This window comes from Canis lupus, chromosome 19 (genome assembly GCF_011100685.1).
Source record: "Canis lupus familiaris isolate Mischka breed German Shepherd chromosome 19, alternate assembly UU_Cfam_GSD_1.0, whole genome shotgun sequence".
In the NCBI taxonomy this organism is placed as follows: Eukaryota; Metazoa; Chordata; class Mammalia; order Carnivora; family Canidae; genus Canis; species Canis lupus.
In genome coordinates this window covers 53,399,013-53,413,814 of record NC_049240.1, presented here as the reverse complement: position 1 = coordinate 53,413,814, position 14,802 = coordinate 53,399,013, and the positions used below count along the sequence as shown (strand labels likewise).

Genomic DNA, 14,802 nt, shown 5'->3' with positions numbered 1-14,802 from the left:
GCTACAAAGTGTTACGTGACTATGGGTAGAGACAATGGATCTTAAGTAGCTTGTTTTTAAGTCTAGTCTTTGCCCCAGTGTTTCATGCTTTCTCTTATTATGTCGTCCATATATGTTGAGCATATATATCTTAGGATAAATTATAGAGAGCAAATAGAACAGAGTTCAAGGACTTATTCCACTCTTCTCTCTTCCCATATGCTCAGACCATGTCACCTTGATGCCCCGCTCATGAGCAACTCAAACACTAAATCTGACAAATATTTCAATGTTTGACTAACTTTATTGTGAATTAACTGTTTGGTGTTATATAGACATAGGCTCCTTTTAAAACCAACCAAATAATTTTGAGATTTTTCACAAAGAAAGCTTTCAAGAGAACATTGACATCCACAGACTCAAAGTAAATTATTTGCAATTGTCCTGTTAGAAAAATAATTCCGTGTAATGGAAAATCAACGATAAAAACATTGCTTAGGCTTCCGTGTATTTCTGACTCCCATCATAAAAATACATGCAATTATTTCATTTCATTATATATATTCCTATCCAGATGACATTATCTACAAAAGACAAAAGTTTTCATTAAAGTAAGAATTTGAAATTGTCTAATATATTGAGATGCACTCAAGGAATCCAATGAGATTTTAAATGGATGGAAACACAAAGATTATATTGAATAATGGCCTTTTTAGTCTTCAAGAGACTGGTAACACACAGCCGTTAAAAATGATGATGCCTGGGGCACCCGGGTGGCTCAGTCGGTTAAGCATCTGCCTTCGGCTCAGGTCATGAACCCCGGGTCCTGGGGCCGAGCCCCACATCAGGCTCCCTGCTCAGTGGGAAGTCGCTTCCCCCTCTTCCTCTGACTCTCCCCCCTCTTCTCTCTCAATCTCTCTCTCTCACCCTCACTCTCAAGTAAAATCTTTATTTTTTTTATTCTTTTTTTACTTTTTTTTGACGTAAAATCTTTAAAACATTGATGATGCCATCATATTTACTGGTTTAAACGTTTATCTCTACATATCGTCACATGAGGAACTCTGTGTGTCTTTTCACAGACGTTTCTTACAATTATCCACATTAAGTAAATTTCTCTTTTTACAATGAACATTTATAATTTTTAAGACTAGGGGAAAAGGGATCCCTGGGTGGCGCAGCGCTTTGGCGCCTGCCTTTGGCCCAGGGCGCGATCCTGGAGACCCGGGATCGAATCTCACATTGGGCTCCCGGTGCATGGAGCCTGCTTCTCCCTCTGCCTATATCTCTGCCTCTCTCTCTCTCTCTCTCTGTGACTATCATAAATAAATAAAAATTTAAAAAAATTAAAAAAAAAAAAGACTAGGGGAAAGATAAAGGAGCCAAACCTAATCATTCACACGTCCACGGTAAGCTCAAGTGAGAGCACACCTGACAGGTGGACGGAAGGGTAGTGTGCGGGGCCTATTCAAAAGCACCTTGACCCGATTGTTGTGAGGTCACTAAAGAAGCTGAAGAGAAAAATACATGCATTAAGGTTGCAAGACGTCAAAGAGAGCCGGGCCCAGCGGGTGTAATAAATGAACACATATGTGGCATCAGCAGGGTTTCTGTGGGATGACATTTGCCAGCGTCTTGTGTAAATACTGAACCCAGAGATGGGGCTGGTCTGCATCCCATGGATCAGTGAGGACTGTCCCCTCCTGGTAATCAGCTCGCCGCCTCCTGGGAGGTGCCAACCTGGACGCAGACTAAGGCTTCTGGGGCCCGCACACGTGGGGCCACCAGTCTCCGCGGCCACACATGGACCCACCAGTCTCCGCGGCCACACTTGGGGCCACCAGTCTCCGCGGCCACACTTGGGGCCACCAGTCTCCACGGCCACACATGGACCCACCAGTTTCTGCAGCCACACTTGGGCCCACCAGTCTCCGCGGCCACACGTGGACCCGCCAGTCTCTGCGGCCTGTAGCCCACGGGGCACTGGCCAAAGGGAAGGCACCACTCACAAGCCTGTGCATGTGCCAGCATTTACAGGGATTGCAAAAAGACGTTTGTAGAGAGCGAAATACCATTTTTTTAAACCCCATTTTGTTGGGCCTTGATTAAAGAGGCCTCGCCCCTCTTCTGCCACTGGGGCTGTGGGATCGCCGCGTCTCCTGGCTTAGGGGGCATTTCGTGGTCCCCGGGCTAATTAGGAAGGACTCACACTGTTCCCCAGCCTCCTGAAAGAGAGGAACAAAGGCTGCTGCTGGGAGATGGCAGCTCTGCCTCGAATGCAGAGGCTCAGGAGCAAAAGAAAAAGAGAAGCTTTTGAATCAAAAAGCCTTTTGATGCCGCGAAAGAAATTAAGAACTAAAACAGAGGCCCGGGCGCGGCTGCACACAGGCCCGGCCCAGAGCGGTCGTGTGGACGCGCGGGGTCGACAGAGGCCACGGGGGCCTGGGCCCCCCCCCCCCCCCCCAGCCTCCCCATCAGAGCGGCCGGGCCGGGCCGGGCCGACACACACGGTAAGTGCATAACTGCCAGCGGCCTCCCGCGCTCGGCCGAACAATTGATGCGTGATTTCCTGGTTGATTGTTTGCAGATACAGCGCGAATAATTGTGTTTTCTTTTTCTGAACCAAACGAAAATAAAGAAAGCTGTTGAGGAAAGACCTACACACGCCACGGCCACGGCCCGTCGTTGTTAGCATCTCACGATGGCCCACCAGAATGTAGCCAAATCCCTCTCCGTATTTTAAAATAATCGCAGTTGTCTAAGCAAACACGGTGAAAAGAATACACTTATTTTTCTCCCATAGAAGAATGGAAGTCTCGGGTGTCAGGGAATCTTCTAATAGCCTGGGCCTCTGCGTCCTGAGTTACGGAGGCTCAACCTGCCCACTTGTTCTCAACCTTGCAGTCTTCGGTCTTCCTAATTGTACGGACTTCAAAACTGCGCGTATCCTTTGCGGAGATGGCCCTCCAAATGACAAGAATCGCCCTTTCTTGAGCACTTTTACGCCAGTTACCACGCCAAGCACCCTACGTACATTATCTCTTTTAACTCTGAGGAATCTATGACTTAGGCACCGCTCTGAGCTGCAGTTTACGGACGAGGAGGCCAAGAGGCTACACGCAGGACGGAGGGCCCAGATATTGAGGCAGAGCGGGGGTTTGAAATCATGGGTTCCTGACTTCAGGGCCTAGTGTTTGAACACCGAGATACTGTGGTGCAATCGACATTTTAATGCATGAGTAATAATGTAGACTTACAGAACCGGGAATCATGGAACCTCCACTCCTCAACTTGCGGATAAGAAATTAGCTTCAGAGAAGGTAGAGGACCTGTCTCTGCTCCCCAGTTGATTAGGTAAACTGCGGTCTCCTAAGACAGCTTCTGAATAGGAAGGTTTTTAAAGTAAAGTGTGGATTCGAATGACATAGGGGGGTCCTGTGGCCCTAGCTTGATTGGGCGGGTCTGGGATAGAGCGCCAGCACCTGCTTCCTACCACATTCCCACGAGATGCTAACGCTGCTGGCCCGGGAGCCCTCGTTCTGAGAGCCGCCACCCTAGTAGGTCCTGCCACTTCTCATGTCACCGTGAGCGCAAGGCCGATAAAGCCTCGAGCAGCAAGATGAGCATGCTTTTATTCAGTCCGATGAGCATCAGAGACGCGTCCCTGAATTTTGCGTCCTTCTCAGCCATCTGATGATCACAATCAGGAATTTTGGGGAGTCTAAAGGCCATCACCTACAGCAATGTCACTTCCAGCGCAAGGACTTCTCGGAGACTCTTCTTAGGATCTTTGGGTTCATTTTCCTCCTTAAAGGACAGCTGTAAAAGCGAGTTTTCCTGCACGCATTGAGTTCCCTCTCAAGCCATTTCCCACACGGAGATTTGGATAATACAGCCGTACAGTTTCTCTTTCAAAGGGCCCCGTGCCACCGCTTGTTGTGCCGGTGGCCCGGCCTCGAAATGTAATTCACCAAGATGATTATGATCTGGTAAATGCATTTCTTTTCTCAGGAAAATTGAAACATCCATCAGCCAAGTGCACTTTTCTTATCCTCTTTCCCCAAATAATTTTCACCTCAGTCAAGCCACCATCTGCAATTGCTCAACCTGTACAATAATCCTTATTCAAACCCGTGAGTTATCTAGAAAGGAAATGAACGACCTTGCAGGAAAATTTGGATAAACTCTGCTCTGCCCTATGAAGCTTTCCATCTGGATCATGTCCCGGGCCCGTTATCACCATCTCTTTGCTGATCGCCTGCCTGGATGGGCAAGAGAGCTGAGACTGTCACCAGGATGGACTGGTGGCCGCCACTGCCATTAATGCCAGTTGTAATTTTTATCACCCATTATTTTGCTATCTACTTGCTTCAAAGGTGACAGATTACACAGGAGGAAGCAGAACTTCCCTAAAGTGGGTAGAACTCAGTAAGTGGCCTTCCGAGGAAGTCTGGAGAAGGCTCGAATGGAAAAAAATAACAGCGGAGCAGTGGCAACGTGAACCTGGTGCCTCCTCAAAATTAACAATCCTCGGCCTTCCAAGCAGCCTTCTTTCCCCGTGGGCAGAAGGCATTTCCGAGCAAGGACACCATTACAGTGCATGCTTGGAAACATTCCAGCAGCTTCGAGGGGAATTGCATGGCAGGTCAGCTCCCATGGTTACTGTGATACTTGCATTAATGCGGGAACCAGGCAAGAACAGGAAGTACTAAAGCTATAACAACTACAAGACAGCGAATGGACTTGGAGTGGCAGAGATAACCCGTAATTTAAGGTTTTGCCCTTCCACGTGGAGAGTTTCTGCACTTGATGTTGTCGGGCTTCTAAGGCCTCGATGGCAAGAAGCAATCCCCGGAACAGACATGGGACAGAAACAGAAAGCTGGAGAGCAGAGACGGATAGTGCAGGAGCCTGGACACCACCAAAGAGATATTACCCTAGTGGGGAACGATCGACAGCTGACTCTGACTGCAAATTAGCGATTTCCTTCTTGGGTTGGTAGTTTTTTTAAAATACGCTTCTGAAACGTGATTCTAAAAGTGCAGCCAGGGTTGGCCTAGAGCAATACAGCTAACAAAGCTGCAAGGAAATTTGTACTTTTATGGATTTTAGTCAACTCTTAGTAAACCTACATAGTTTATTTCAAGGCTCCATGCTTAATTTGCCCCAATTAATCCGTTGATGGCCTTTATATAATCGAAAAATGAATAGCTTATTCAAGTGTTATTCAGGAAAGGTGTAGAAGTCAGAGAAACTCAACCAATAGGTCTAGTTACTACGATGCTTATGGAGCATAGGTGAATATCAGACGGGTCAAGCCGTTCGTTAAGATTTGTCCAGTATTTAAATACCCACCACAGGTGCTAGCAAAGTTGTGAGAAAGGTAAACTGGCTGCTGGGCTCTCCTAGTTCCCCTGTGAGTGTCCCTTCATCCTTGTTTCTCTTTTTTGCCTTCCCTATGCAGTTACTTGGCTGCTAATTTTTTATAGAGCGCTCTGTTCTGCACGCACTGGTTCTTGTGAGTGTTAATTGGTGCTCAAGGAACAAAGAGCCTCATGGTCAGGAAAACTTGGGAAATGCTGAATACCAGATTCTCTCCTAGGAAAGTCATAATACCCATTAGCATATTAAAGGCTCTGAAAGGTCCTGCAGAAAGAAAGAGACCTCTCTAATTTTGCTTAACTATTAAACAAACCTATTTGAGCCAGGAAAGACTTTTTTCTTCTTTTTTTCTTGGCACATCTATTAACACACTCCAGAATAAAATGTCCTTAACCCCAAACTGGGAAATATGAGTGTTAGCAAAACTTCAAGTGACAACCGTGTCTAGACTACTCACGTTTTAGCAGTATACTTTGTAAAGCCTTCTCAGCGCAAAGGATGTTTCCTGGGACGATTGGCAAAGTCATCAAATGTGTGTTCGTGAAGAAGAGCCTGAAAAAAGTACAACGAATTTTATGATACCAGGAGGCGGGAGCCATGATTTCATATTGATTTCAAGACAATGTGACCCATGTATCACGTTCCCTAAACCGGGCAACAAATAAACTAGAACACACACGCAATGAATAGCACAAGTGGCGCATAATTTACTGTTTGCCCTAATTTCCGTCCATCACGATGTTTCCACAGAATGCCATGGGTTTTCCAGACAAACAGAGCTCAATTTCAAATCCTGGTTGTGCTACTTAGGGCTGACTGACCTTGGGCAAAACACTGAACCTGTGGATGAACCTCTGTTTCCTCATCTGTGAAATGAAATATTTACCGAGAAATCATTGCAGGGATTCAATGAGGTCACATGAATGAAGCATCTAGCATATAATAGCCGCTCAATAAATTATAATTTCCCCGCAGCCTTCTGATTCTCCCTCCACGTTTCAGAATTAGTTGACGTCTTGAGAATGATAGACAGCATTCTTCTCACGTGCTAATGATAAACTGCTGTTGCACTGAATAAATTGTAATAAAATTGGTGTTCCTGTCTATCACCCCATTGTGAGCTCTGAGGAGCAGCGCCTGTGTTAAAGCCACCAGGCTGGGGTCTTCGACATATTGGGAGCTTGGTATGCTTGCTCAATAAATTAATAATCTCCAAAAAACAACTGTCCTTTATCTTCCACCGTCTTGTTTTTCTAGCTACTAACCATGGCTAGTCAAAGCTACTTTGACTTGATGTTCACTCTCTCTCTTCAATAATGCATCTACTCTGAAATAACACACACATCAAAATATCAGTTTAATACATATAAATTAGTTGCTCATTGCACTGTGATATTAGTTAATTTTGAAATTGCATTATAGATTTCTAAATTAGAGAGCCTGCCTGCCTGTCACTCATGTCACATAAAATGAATGCCAACATCAGGCATCACCTTTCTCTGGCTTTGCCAGACTGAAGGTCATTATCAATTGCTGTTTAATCAGCCAAGTCATGCATATAGACAAAGGTTAACTGAGCATGGACCAATCTGACTTCCTTTGTCATGGCAAGACAATTTGCGGCTTAATAAAGCTGCTCTGATTGCACTTAACAACACCTGCTTAAAAATCCAGCCTCATTAATAGCACACTAATGAGTTAGGGATCTTCTGGCAAGGGCATGATCAAAGACAGATGATTTGCTTTCTGATTAAATGACCTAAATAACATAAAATGAAATCTCCCCATTTCCTTTAGGGAAAGTCTTTGGAAAAAGTTACAAAAGCTGTTGGCATCTTCAGATGGTTAAAAAAGAAAAGACAGGAAAGGATCATCCTTTAGCTCTTTTAAATGTAGAACCGCACTGAACAATAAACGCAATTGAGCCAAATCTAGCCCTTGACCTTTGAACTCACACCTTAACACACAATATAAAAGACTTAAAAGTCATAAAACAAAAAGCAAGTTTTTGGAATCTTTGAGGAGGCAGTATTAATAGACTTTTTTTTTTTTTTTTTTTTTTTTAAGAAACTGCTTTGTCAATGGAATGATAAAAGTGATTTGACCGTTTTGCACACAACAGAGTTTTGGAGTTTAGTGTTGACTTACTATGTGAAGTCAGGCATGTTGTTTGTTGCTCTGAATGGAGCCATGTGTTCTGATTCAATACAAGCACCGGTTGGACTTTGAAAACTGGAAATCTTGCACCTTTCTGCACGTCTGTCACTATTCATTCTGTCCTAGGAATGTCAATCATTCTCGCTCACCTGCCCACGGTTCCTGGTAAGGGAAGGCCCTGTTCCTGGTAAGGGTAAGGGTAAGGGAAGGCCCTGTTCCTGGTAAGGGAAGGCCTCTGCTACAAAGGCGAGTGAAGGAAGAGAACCGGTGTCAGAACCCTACCCTGGGCAGCCCACCCAGAGACTTGCCAGGGACCACAGGTCACGGTTATTGAGCGGCCAACCTAAAGTCTTCTCAGAAATGGGACGGAATTGGAAGTCCAGGGAAACTTGGAGGCCCGCAGAGAGAAGCCGAAGTAGGTAAACTCGTGAACAGACACAAGGTTAGTGGAGTCACATTCACTAAGGAGGAGGAAACAAAATTGTGCTAGGTTTATTTTGATCATTTGCCTTTAATCTCCTATTTTGATCTTTTAAGCTCACAGAAAATTTGCAAGAGTAGTGGAAAGATAACCATTTTTACCAAGATTCCCCTAAAGATAACATCTTACTGCATTTACTTTGCACCTCTGTAGAGAAATATATATGTGTGTCAATATATACATTTGTGTATTTGTCTTTATATTTATGTATCCATAATTATTTTTTTCTGAATATTTAAAAGTTGCTTTCTCATGCTCCTTTACCCCCTGAATACTTTAATGTCTACTTCCTATAAAAAGGGGCATTCTTTTACATAACCACAATATAATTCTAAAAATCAGGAAATGAACATTGAGGAGATGATATTATTTAATCTACAGACCATCTGCAGATTTCACCAATCGCCCTAATAATGTCGTTCATTGCAAGAGAGAATCCACAATGAGGTATTATGTTCCACGGGCACTGTGGAATCCCTTCTACATTTTTCCTTATATTCTATGAATTGACAGTTTTGAAGGGAATAGGGCAATTGTTTAGTAGAATGTCCCTCATTGGGACATGTCGGATGACCCCTCATGATTAGATTCAGGAGACACTGACTGAGGTGTGGAATGCACTTCCCCATCTGTGTATTCACAGCTCAGCCCAGTTGACACACTGCTGTCGGATTCTTCATGAGTCTTTTTTATGGCTTAGTGTGCATCCTTTGAATTTTCTTGACCAATAAGCAAGAGTACGAGTATTTTTTTCCTTGAAATCTGAGAAAAGTTTAAACAACAAGCATTCCTATCTCAGAGGAAAGGCAATGAGCATATAGTTGGCAAAATGGGGTCTGAATCCTGCCTGTGGGGGTCCAAATCCTGGCTATATTACTTACTCTCTAAGAGATAATGGGCAACAGAATCTCCCCATGACTTGATTTCTTTATCCACACAACGGGAATAATAATAATTAAAAAAAAAAAAACAACCTTCTGGGGTGTTGTGAGGATTAAATAACATTACATTAGAGTACTCGAAGGAGATTTCAATCTTGGTCGGTATGGCATGTTGGACACTCAGAAAAAAATCTCAGTAGTATATCACTCATCAAAAAGCTGAGAGAATAAATAAATAAAATAAGACAACAGATACAAATTCCCCATAGCCAGTGATGTGATAGAGCTGGCTTATGTTGGTTCACAAAAATCTTTAAAATTTTTAGAAACTGCACAGGTCAGTTTTTAAAAGGCCTGCCATTATTAAAAATAAAGCTATATAAACTTACAATTTCATAAGTTGCATTAAAAACATATTAATACTAATACTCAGGGCACCTGGGTGGCTCAGTTGGTTAAGCATCTGCCTTTAGTTCATGATCTTAGAGCCCCTGGAATCAAGCCTGGAGTGGAGTCAAGCTATATGCTCAGCAGGGAGTCTGCTCCCTCTGTGGGCGCTCTCTCTGTCTCAAATAAATAAATAAATAAATAAATAAATAAATAAATAAATAAAATATTTTTTAAAAATTTAAATATTAAAACTCATAATTTCCTAATGATTTTGTTAATTGTACTACTGCCTATGCTCTCTACATTACTCATACATGTTGTCCCCTCTCAGTGGAAACACTATAAGTTGGTGTGCTGTTCACCTCTTCAACATCGTCACATTAGTACTTTGCCATGGTGGCAAGATTTCCACTATGGAAATTGAAAACACTACAAAGCAGGGGTTTTTTGTTTTTTTTTGTTTTTTTTTTTTTTTTCCTGGAGAGCTGGTTGTTAAACATTTACCAGCACACTACTGCTCACAGATGAGATGTGATAAGAAAGCAGAATTCACGGAATTTAATGAGACTTGGAACTGAAATTTTTCCTGGAGATTACCTCCAAATCTCTGGTGGCTAAAATCTGTTGTAACGGCCACACCTTTGGGTAGAAAGGAAACAAGATCAATGGCTCAATCAGGGTGAAACACTGGATTGGACACTGGCTTGTAAAACTGGATTTTCTGAGGGATGACACACTCAATGGGTTTAATTTAGGAAAATAAAATTTCTTTCAAAGGAAGACTGTGGAGATTTTGTCTGGACTGGCTTTAACTTTGAAAGGAAAGAAAGAAAAAAAAAAGGAAAGAAAAGAAGAGAAAAGAAAAGTCTAAATTGAGAAATTTTAATTACAGACTCCTACTCCTCTCTGTCTGGGGATAAACCCTAAATGCTCTGCTTGGTCTAAAAGTCTCTAAACTTATGTCTCTTAACGATTAGTTTACGGTGATCCAGGGTAGGTAGGGGGCCCATAGTCAACGCAAATGCAATTCCTTTCTAGCAGGAGGCAGAGAATTCCTGTAGATAGTATTCTAAGGAGTATGAGATCACAATCAAAATCACTAAATCCAAAACAATAAAAAACAGAAGGGAAAGAAATATGACATATATCTCTAATAACTTTGCAAAAGCATATAAAAAATGTTGGGGTGCCATTAACAGAGAATCCACCGCCAAACCTTAGTGACACACCATCACTACATAACCACAAAAGTGCCCAAAATTAATAAGGCCAATGATACCAAGTGTTTGTGAGAATGTGAACTCACCATATGCTCGTACAGTGTTACTGAAGGTGTGATTGGAAAAATTAAATTGGCATTAGTTCTGTAGTTGAAGATACTCATTATAGCTTGGTTTTTCTGGAAAGCAGACACTGAGAAGGTTACTGGGGAGGGACACCTGTGAGAACAGGAAGGAAACACGATAGATAAATAAGTAGTGGGACTCCCACCCTGTCAGCTCGTGCATTAGAAAACTTGGACCATTTGCCCTCTTCCCATATTATATCCTACCGCTTTCATGAACATCTTTTCCCATATAATTTAAATCTCTCAATACATTATTATTAATAATATTGCCTTATACATGCAATAGTGATTTGGAGATCCACATCGTGACCCTTCCCAATGCTTTTCAGCTTCTCTCTTGCATATTAAAGTTGCCATCCAAGACCATTTTTCTTCCGCCTGAAGAATCTTTATTGTTTGCCTTCAAGATGTGTGTCTGCTGATGATGAATTCTTCTACCGGTTTTTATTTATCTGAAAATATCTTCATTTTGCCTTTGCTTTTTGAAAGACATTTTCACTGATAATAGAATTCTAAGTTGAAATTACTTGCTCTCATTACTTTGAAAATATCATTCCATTGTCTTCTGGCTTCCATTGTTTATATTGAAAAATTGGCTCCTTCTCCAGACAGTATTTCTGTGTTATTTCAGAGTTCCCTTCTACTCTCTCATTTCTCCAATGCCTGTTTAAATAAATGTTTATGTTAAAACCTTTATGATAAAATCTCTAGTATGGTTTCTGTGTTCTTGATTAAACAGTGACTGATACAGTACAGTTATTTTGAAGCATCTATCTCATATCTCCAATTTCTGGATTTACTATTGGTTGACTTTTTCTCATTTTATTGATGAATTGTGTTGCTTCTTTTATACTTGGTTATTTTGAGTGTTGAGTATTATCTATGAAAAATAGTTATTGATACATATAGTTATAGATAGAATATGTGTGTGTGTACATATATATAGTATATTTATATATAGCATACTATACTATTGTTCTTGTCACTGTGATAAGTATTTTACATGAATTATCTATCAATTCTACCATGAGGCAGAAACTACTATTATTATCCTTATTTTACATATAAGGAAACTGATCAGGGTTTAAAGAAGTTAAGTAGCTAACCCAAGATTCCATGGTTAGTACACGGTAGACTTGGGCTTCAAGCTGAAGTCTAAGTGACTCCAATTGTAGAGCTCTTAACTGTAAGTTAACTGCCTAAACATAAAAATAAAAAAAAAGTGAGTTTTATTCAGAATATGAAAATCTAGCTACCATAGCAGGCTGCCTCCCCAGGAAACACATCATGTTGCAACATGTATGCATTATGTGCTGGGGTCCATGTCCATGCCGACATGAGTAGGTGTACTGGTACGGAGTTCAGCATTTTTTTTTTAAGAGTCACATTGATATTTAAATAAACTAAATTAATGTTTCTCTGGGGAATGACTCAAAGGGATAAAATAAAAAGTCCTTAAGCCAAATATGAAGATTCAGGAGTTGGAGTTTAAGAGAGTTAGAAAAAGGAGTTGAAAGGGAGAGAAAGTGTAAAAAGCATTCGAGTATTACTCTGGTGTGATAGTTCCTTCTTTAATCTCATTAAAGCAACAGGAACATAGGATATTCATTTAGTCCACTCGTGATATCTTTTTAAAATTGAATTATTAAGTCCAACATGCTTTCATGATAAAACCTCTCAGCAAAGTAAGAATGGAGAACTTTCTCAAATTGATAAAGAAAATCTGCAAAAAACCTACAGCTAACATCTTAATAATGCAAAACTACAAGATTTTCTATTAAGATTAGGAACAAAGCAAGGATGTTCCCTCTCACCATTCCTTTTCAACATCATACTAGGAAGTCTTAGGCAGTGTGTACGATCCAGCAATCGTGTTTCTTGATATTTACCTAATGAATTGAAAACTTATGTCCATATGAAAATTTGCACATGGGTATTTATAATGGCTTCATTCATAATTGCCAAACTTGGAAGCAATCAAGTTGTCCTTCAGGAGGTGAAAGGATCAATAAATTGTGGTAGGTTCAGATGATAGAATATTATTCATTGCTAAAAAGAAATAATCCATCAAGCCATGAAAAGACATGGAGGAACTTTAAATGCATATTACTAAGTGAAAGAAGCCAATCTGAAAAGGCTACATAGTATATGATTCCAACTATATGACATTTTGGAAAATGGAAAACTGAAGACAGTAAAATAGTCCGTGATTGGCAGGGGTTAGAAGGGAAGAAGGGATGAATCGGCAGGGTTTCAGAGCAGTAAGTGTCTTCTGTAAGACACTGTAATGATGGAAACATGCCATAATATAATAAATCCTAATGTAAACTATTAGACTGCAGGTGCTAATAGTGAGTTGGTGTAGGTTCATCAATTGTAACGACTGTACTAATCGGGGAGGGGGGAGGGTTGGATAAGGAAGGAAGCTGTGTGTGTGGGGGGGGCAACGAGTTATAGCGACTCTGTGTCTTCTCCTCAATGTTGCTGTGAACCTAAAAGAGCACTGAAATAAATTCTGTTAAAATTGCATTCTTCCCCTACTTTAAAACATGCTTTGAGAATTTGGTTCTTTAACTATTTTTCTGGCTACATCATAGCTGGCTCTATAGGAATCAAATGCACCCAATAGTCATACTGTTCTGCTTGATTTCAAACCCTTTCCCATCTTTACCTCCATATTATATGTATGCCTGAAACCAGAGAGAGGGTGAAAACCACAGATGATAGAACATAGGGACTTGATTCACTGTTCACATTTAAGAGATCTTCATTGGAAAATTCTCTCTATAAGGCAGAAAGAAATAGTTCCCAGCGTTAACAATGGGTGATATAGCAAAGGTGACAGCAAGTAATTCTCGTACTTGCTCATACCCACGCAACTCTTAAAGGAGTTTGTCTACACGACCACTTTGTCGTTGTTCAGAAAGACCTGTACAGTCACAAACACTGATGACTGGAAGGGTGTAGTGAGGTTATGTTCAAATGTAATCCCCCTACAGGCAGGTGTGAGAAGCAAGGAAATTAAAAAGTCATGTGCTGTCTGTGAGACTTTCTCTCTTTTCTGGGAAGCTAACTACCCATTTCCGAAGGTCCCATTTCAAGTGGAGACATGGTAAGTGCTTAGTTTTGTTTATGAGTTGATGGTACCAGAGATACTGTGTGAAGTGTTACTCTACACTTCATCATCATGAACAGGAAGTCAACTTACTTAATTAACTGAATCCTTACTGATGTAAGGATTAGCTTAGATAAATGTTAAATATAGATGCATCAATAATTAAATCTCCTTGTGAAAAAAGTCAACAGATTAATTTTCCTTGTTTCTAGAATGAAAGGCATGTTGATAAGACCCTGAATGGGAGTGAGACGCTAGTGCTCTGGTTGAATTTGGTGGCTCATCAGGAGGGGACAAATTGAGATTTCTGTGAATCTTGATGTCCTCATTCCTTAAAAGGGGGAAATATGCACTCTAACAACTCCACTAAAAGATTTCCAGGAGAAGAGAAGAAATTCAGCTTCCATTGAGCTTATTTTTTTCCTGTATTCTATTGTAGTCAGCATATTGTTACATATTGGAGGTAGTGACGTCCTACCTGGCCTGTATAGGCTTACAAGAACAGATTTTTATATTTTGAAGGATTTTTGTGAGCTAGTTATTAAACATACCAATATTAAAAATTAAAGTACCTAAACTTACAATAAAATAAATTACATTAAAATATGGGCAATAAATAATCAAAACTCATTACTTCCTAATTAGTTTTCTATATTTCACTATTACCTGTGATCTTGAAGTTTTTATGTCTATTTTATCTGTGTGGTAGGAATACTATATAATGGAGTGCTATTTCACACCTCTTTCCAACTCTGCATTCAATAAGTCACATTGTTAGCTTGAAATTGGACATGATGAAAGTATTTTCACCATGAAAATTAGGAAATGTTACAAATTAAGTTTTTTTTTTTTGTTCAGATAGCCAGTTTTAAACATTTACAATACACAATGGGTATTTCCCCCACTTGATTATTGGCAATTTCAGAAAAGAGCTGGTGCCAAACCTATCTTTGTATATTCCACAGTGTGGAGTACAAGATTAAATCCAGTGCACATTAGAATCCACTGGGGAGTTTTAAAAAAGAGAAAATAATCTGATGCCTGGACAGCCCACCTCCAAGCTTTTGAT

General features: G+C 40.8%; 1 long non-coding RNA gene across 2 annotated transcripts in view; it reads right to left on the bottom strand.

Annotated features, from left to right (window-relative positions):
* The window catches only part of LOC111091083, a 116,457-nt gene that overhangs the window by 53,801 nt on the left and 47,854 nt on the right, over positions 1 to 14,802 (bottom strand). For both annotated transcript variants that reach the window (XR_005373845.1, XR_005373844.1), the window contains exon 3: positions 5,819 to 5,913. This is a non-coding gene — a long non-coding RNA (uncharacterized LOC111091083). The remainder of the gene's footprint in view (positions 1 to 5,818; positions 5,914 to 14,802) is intronic.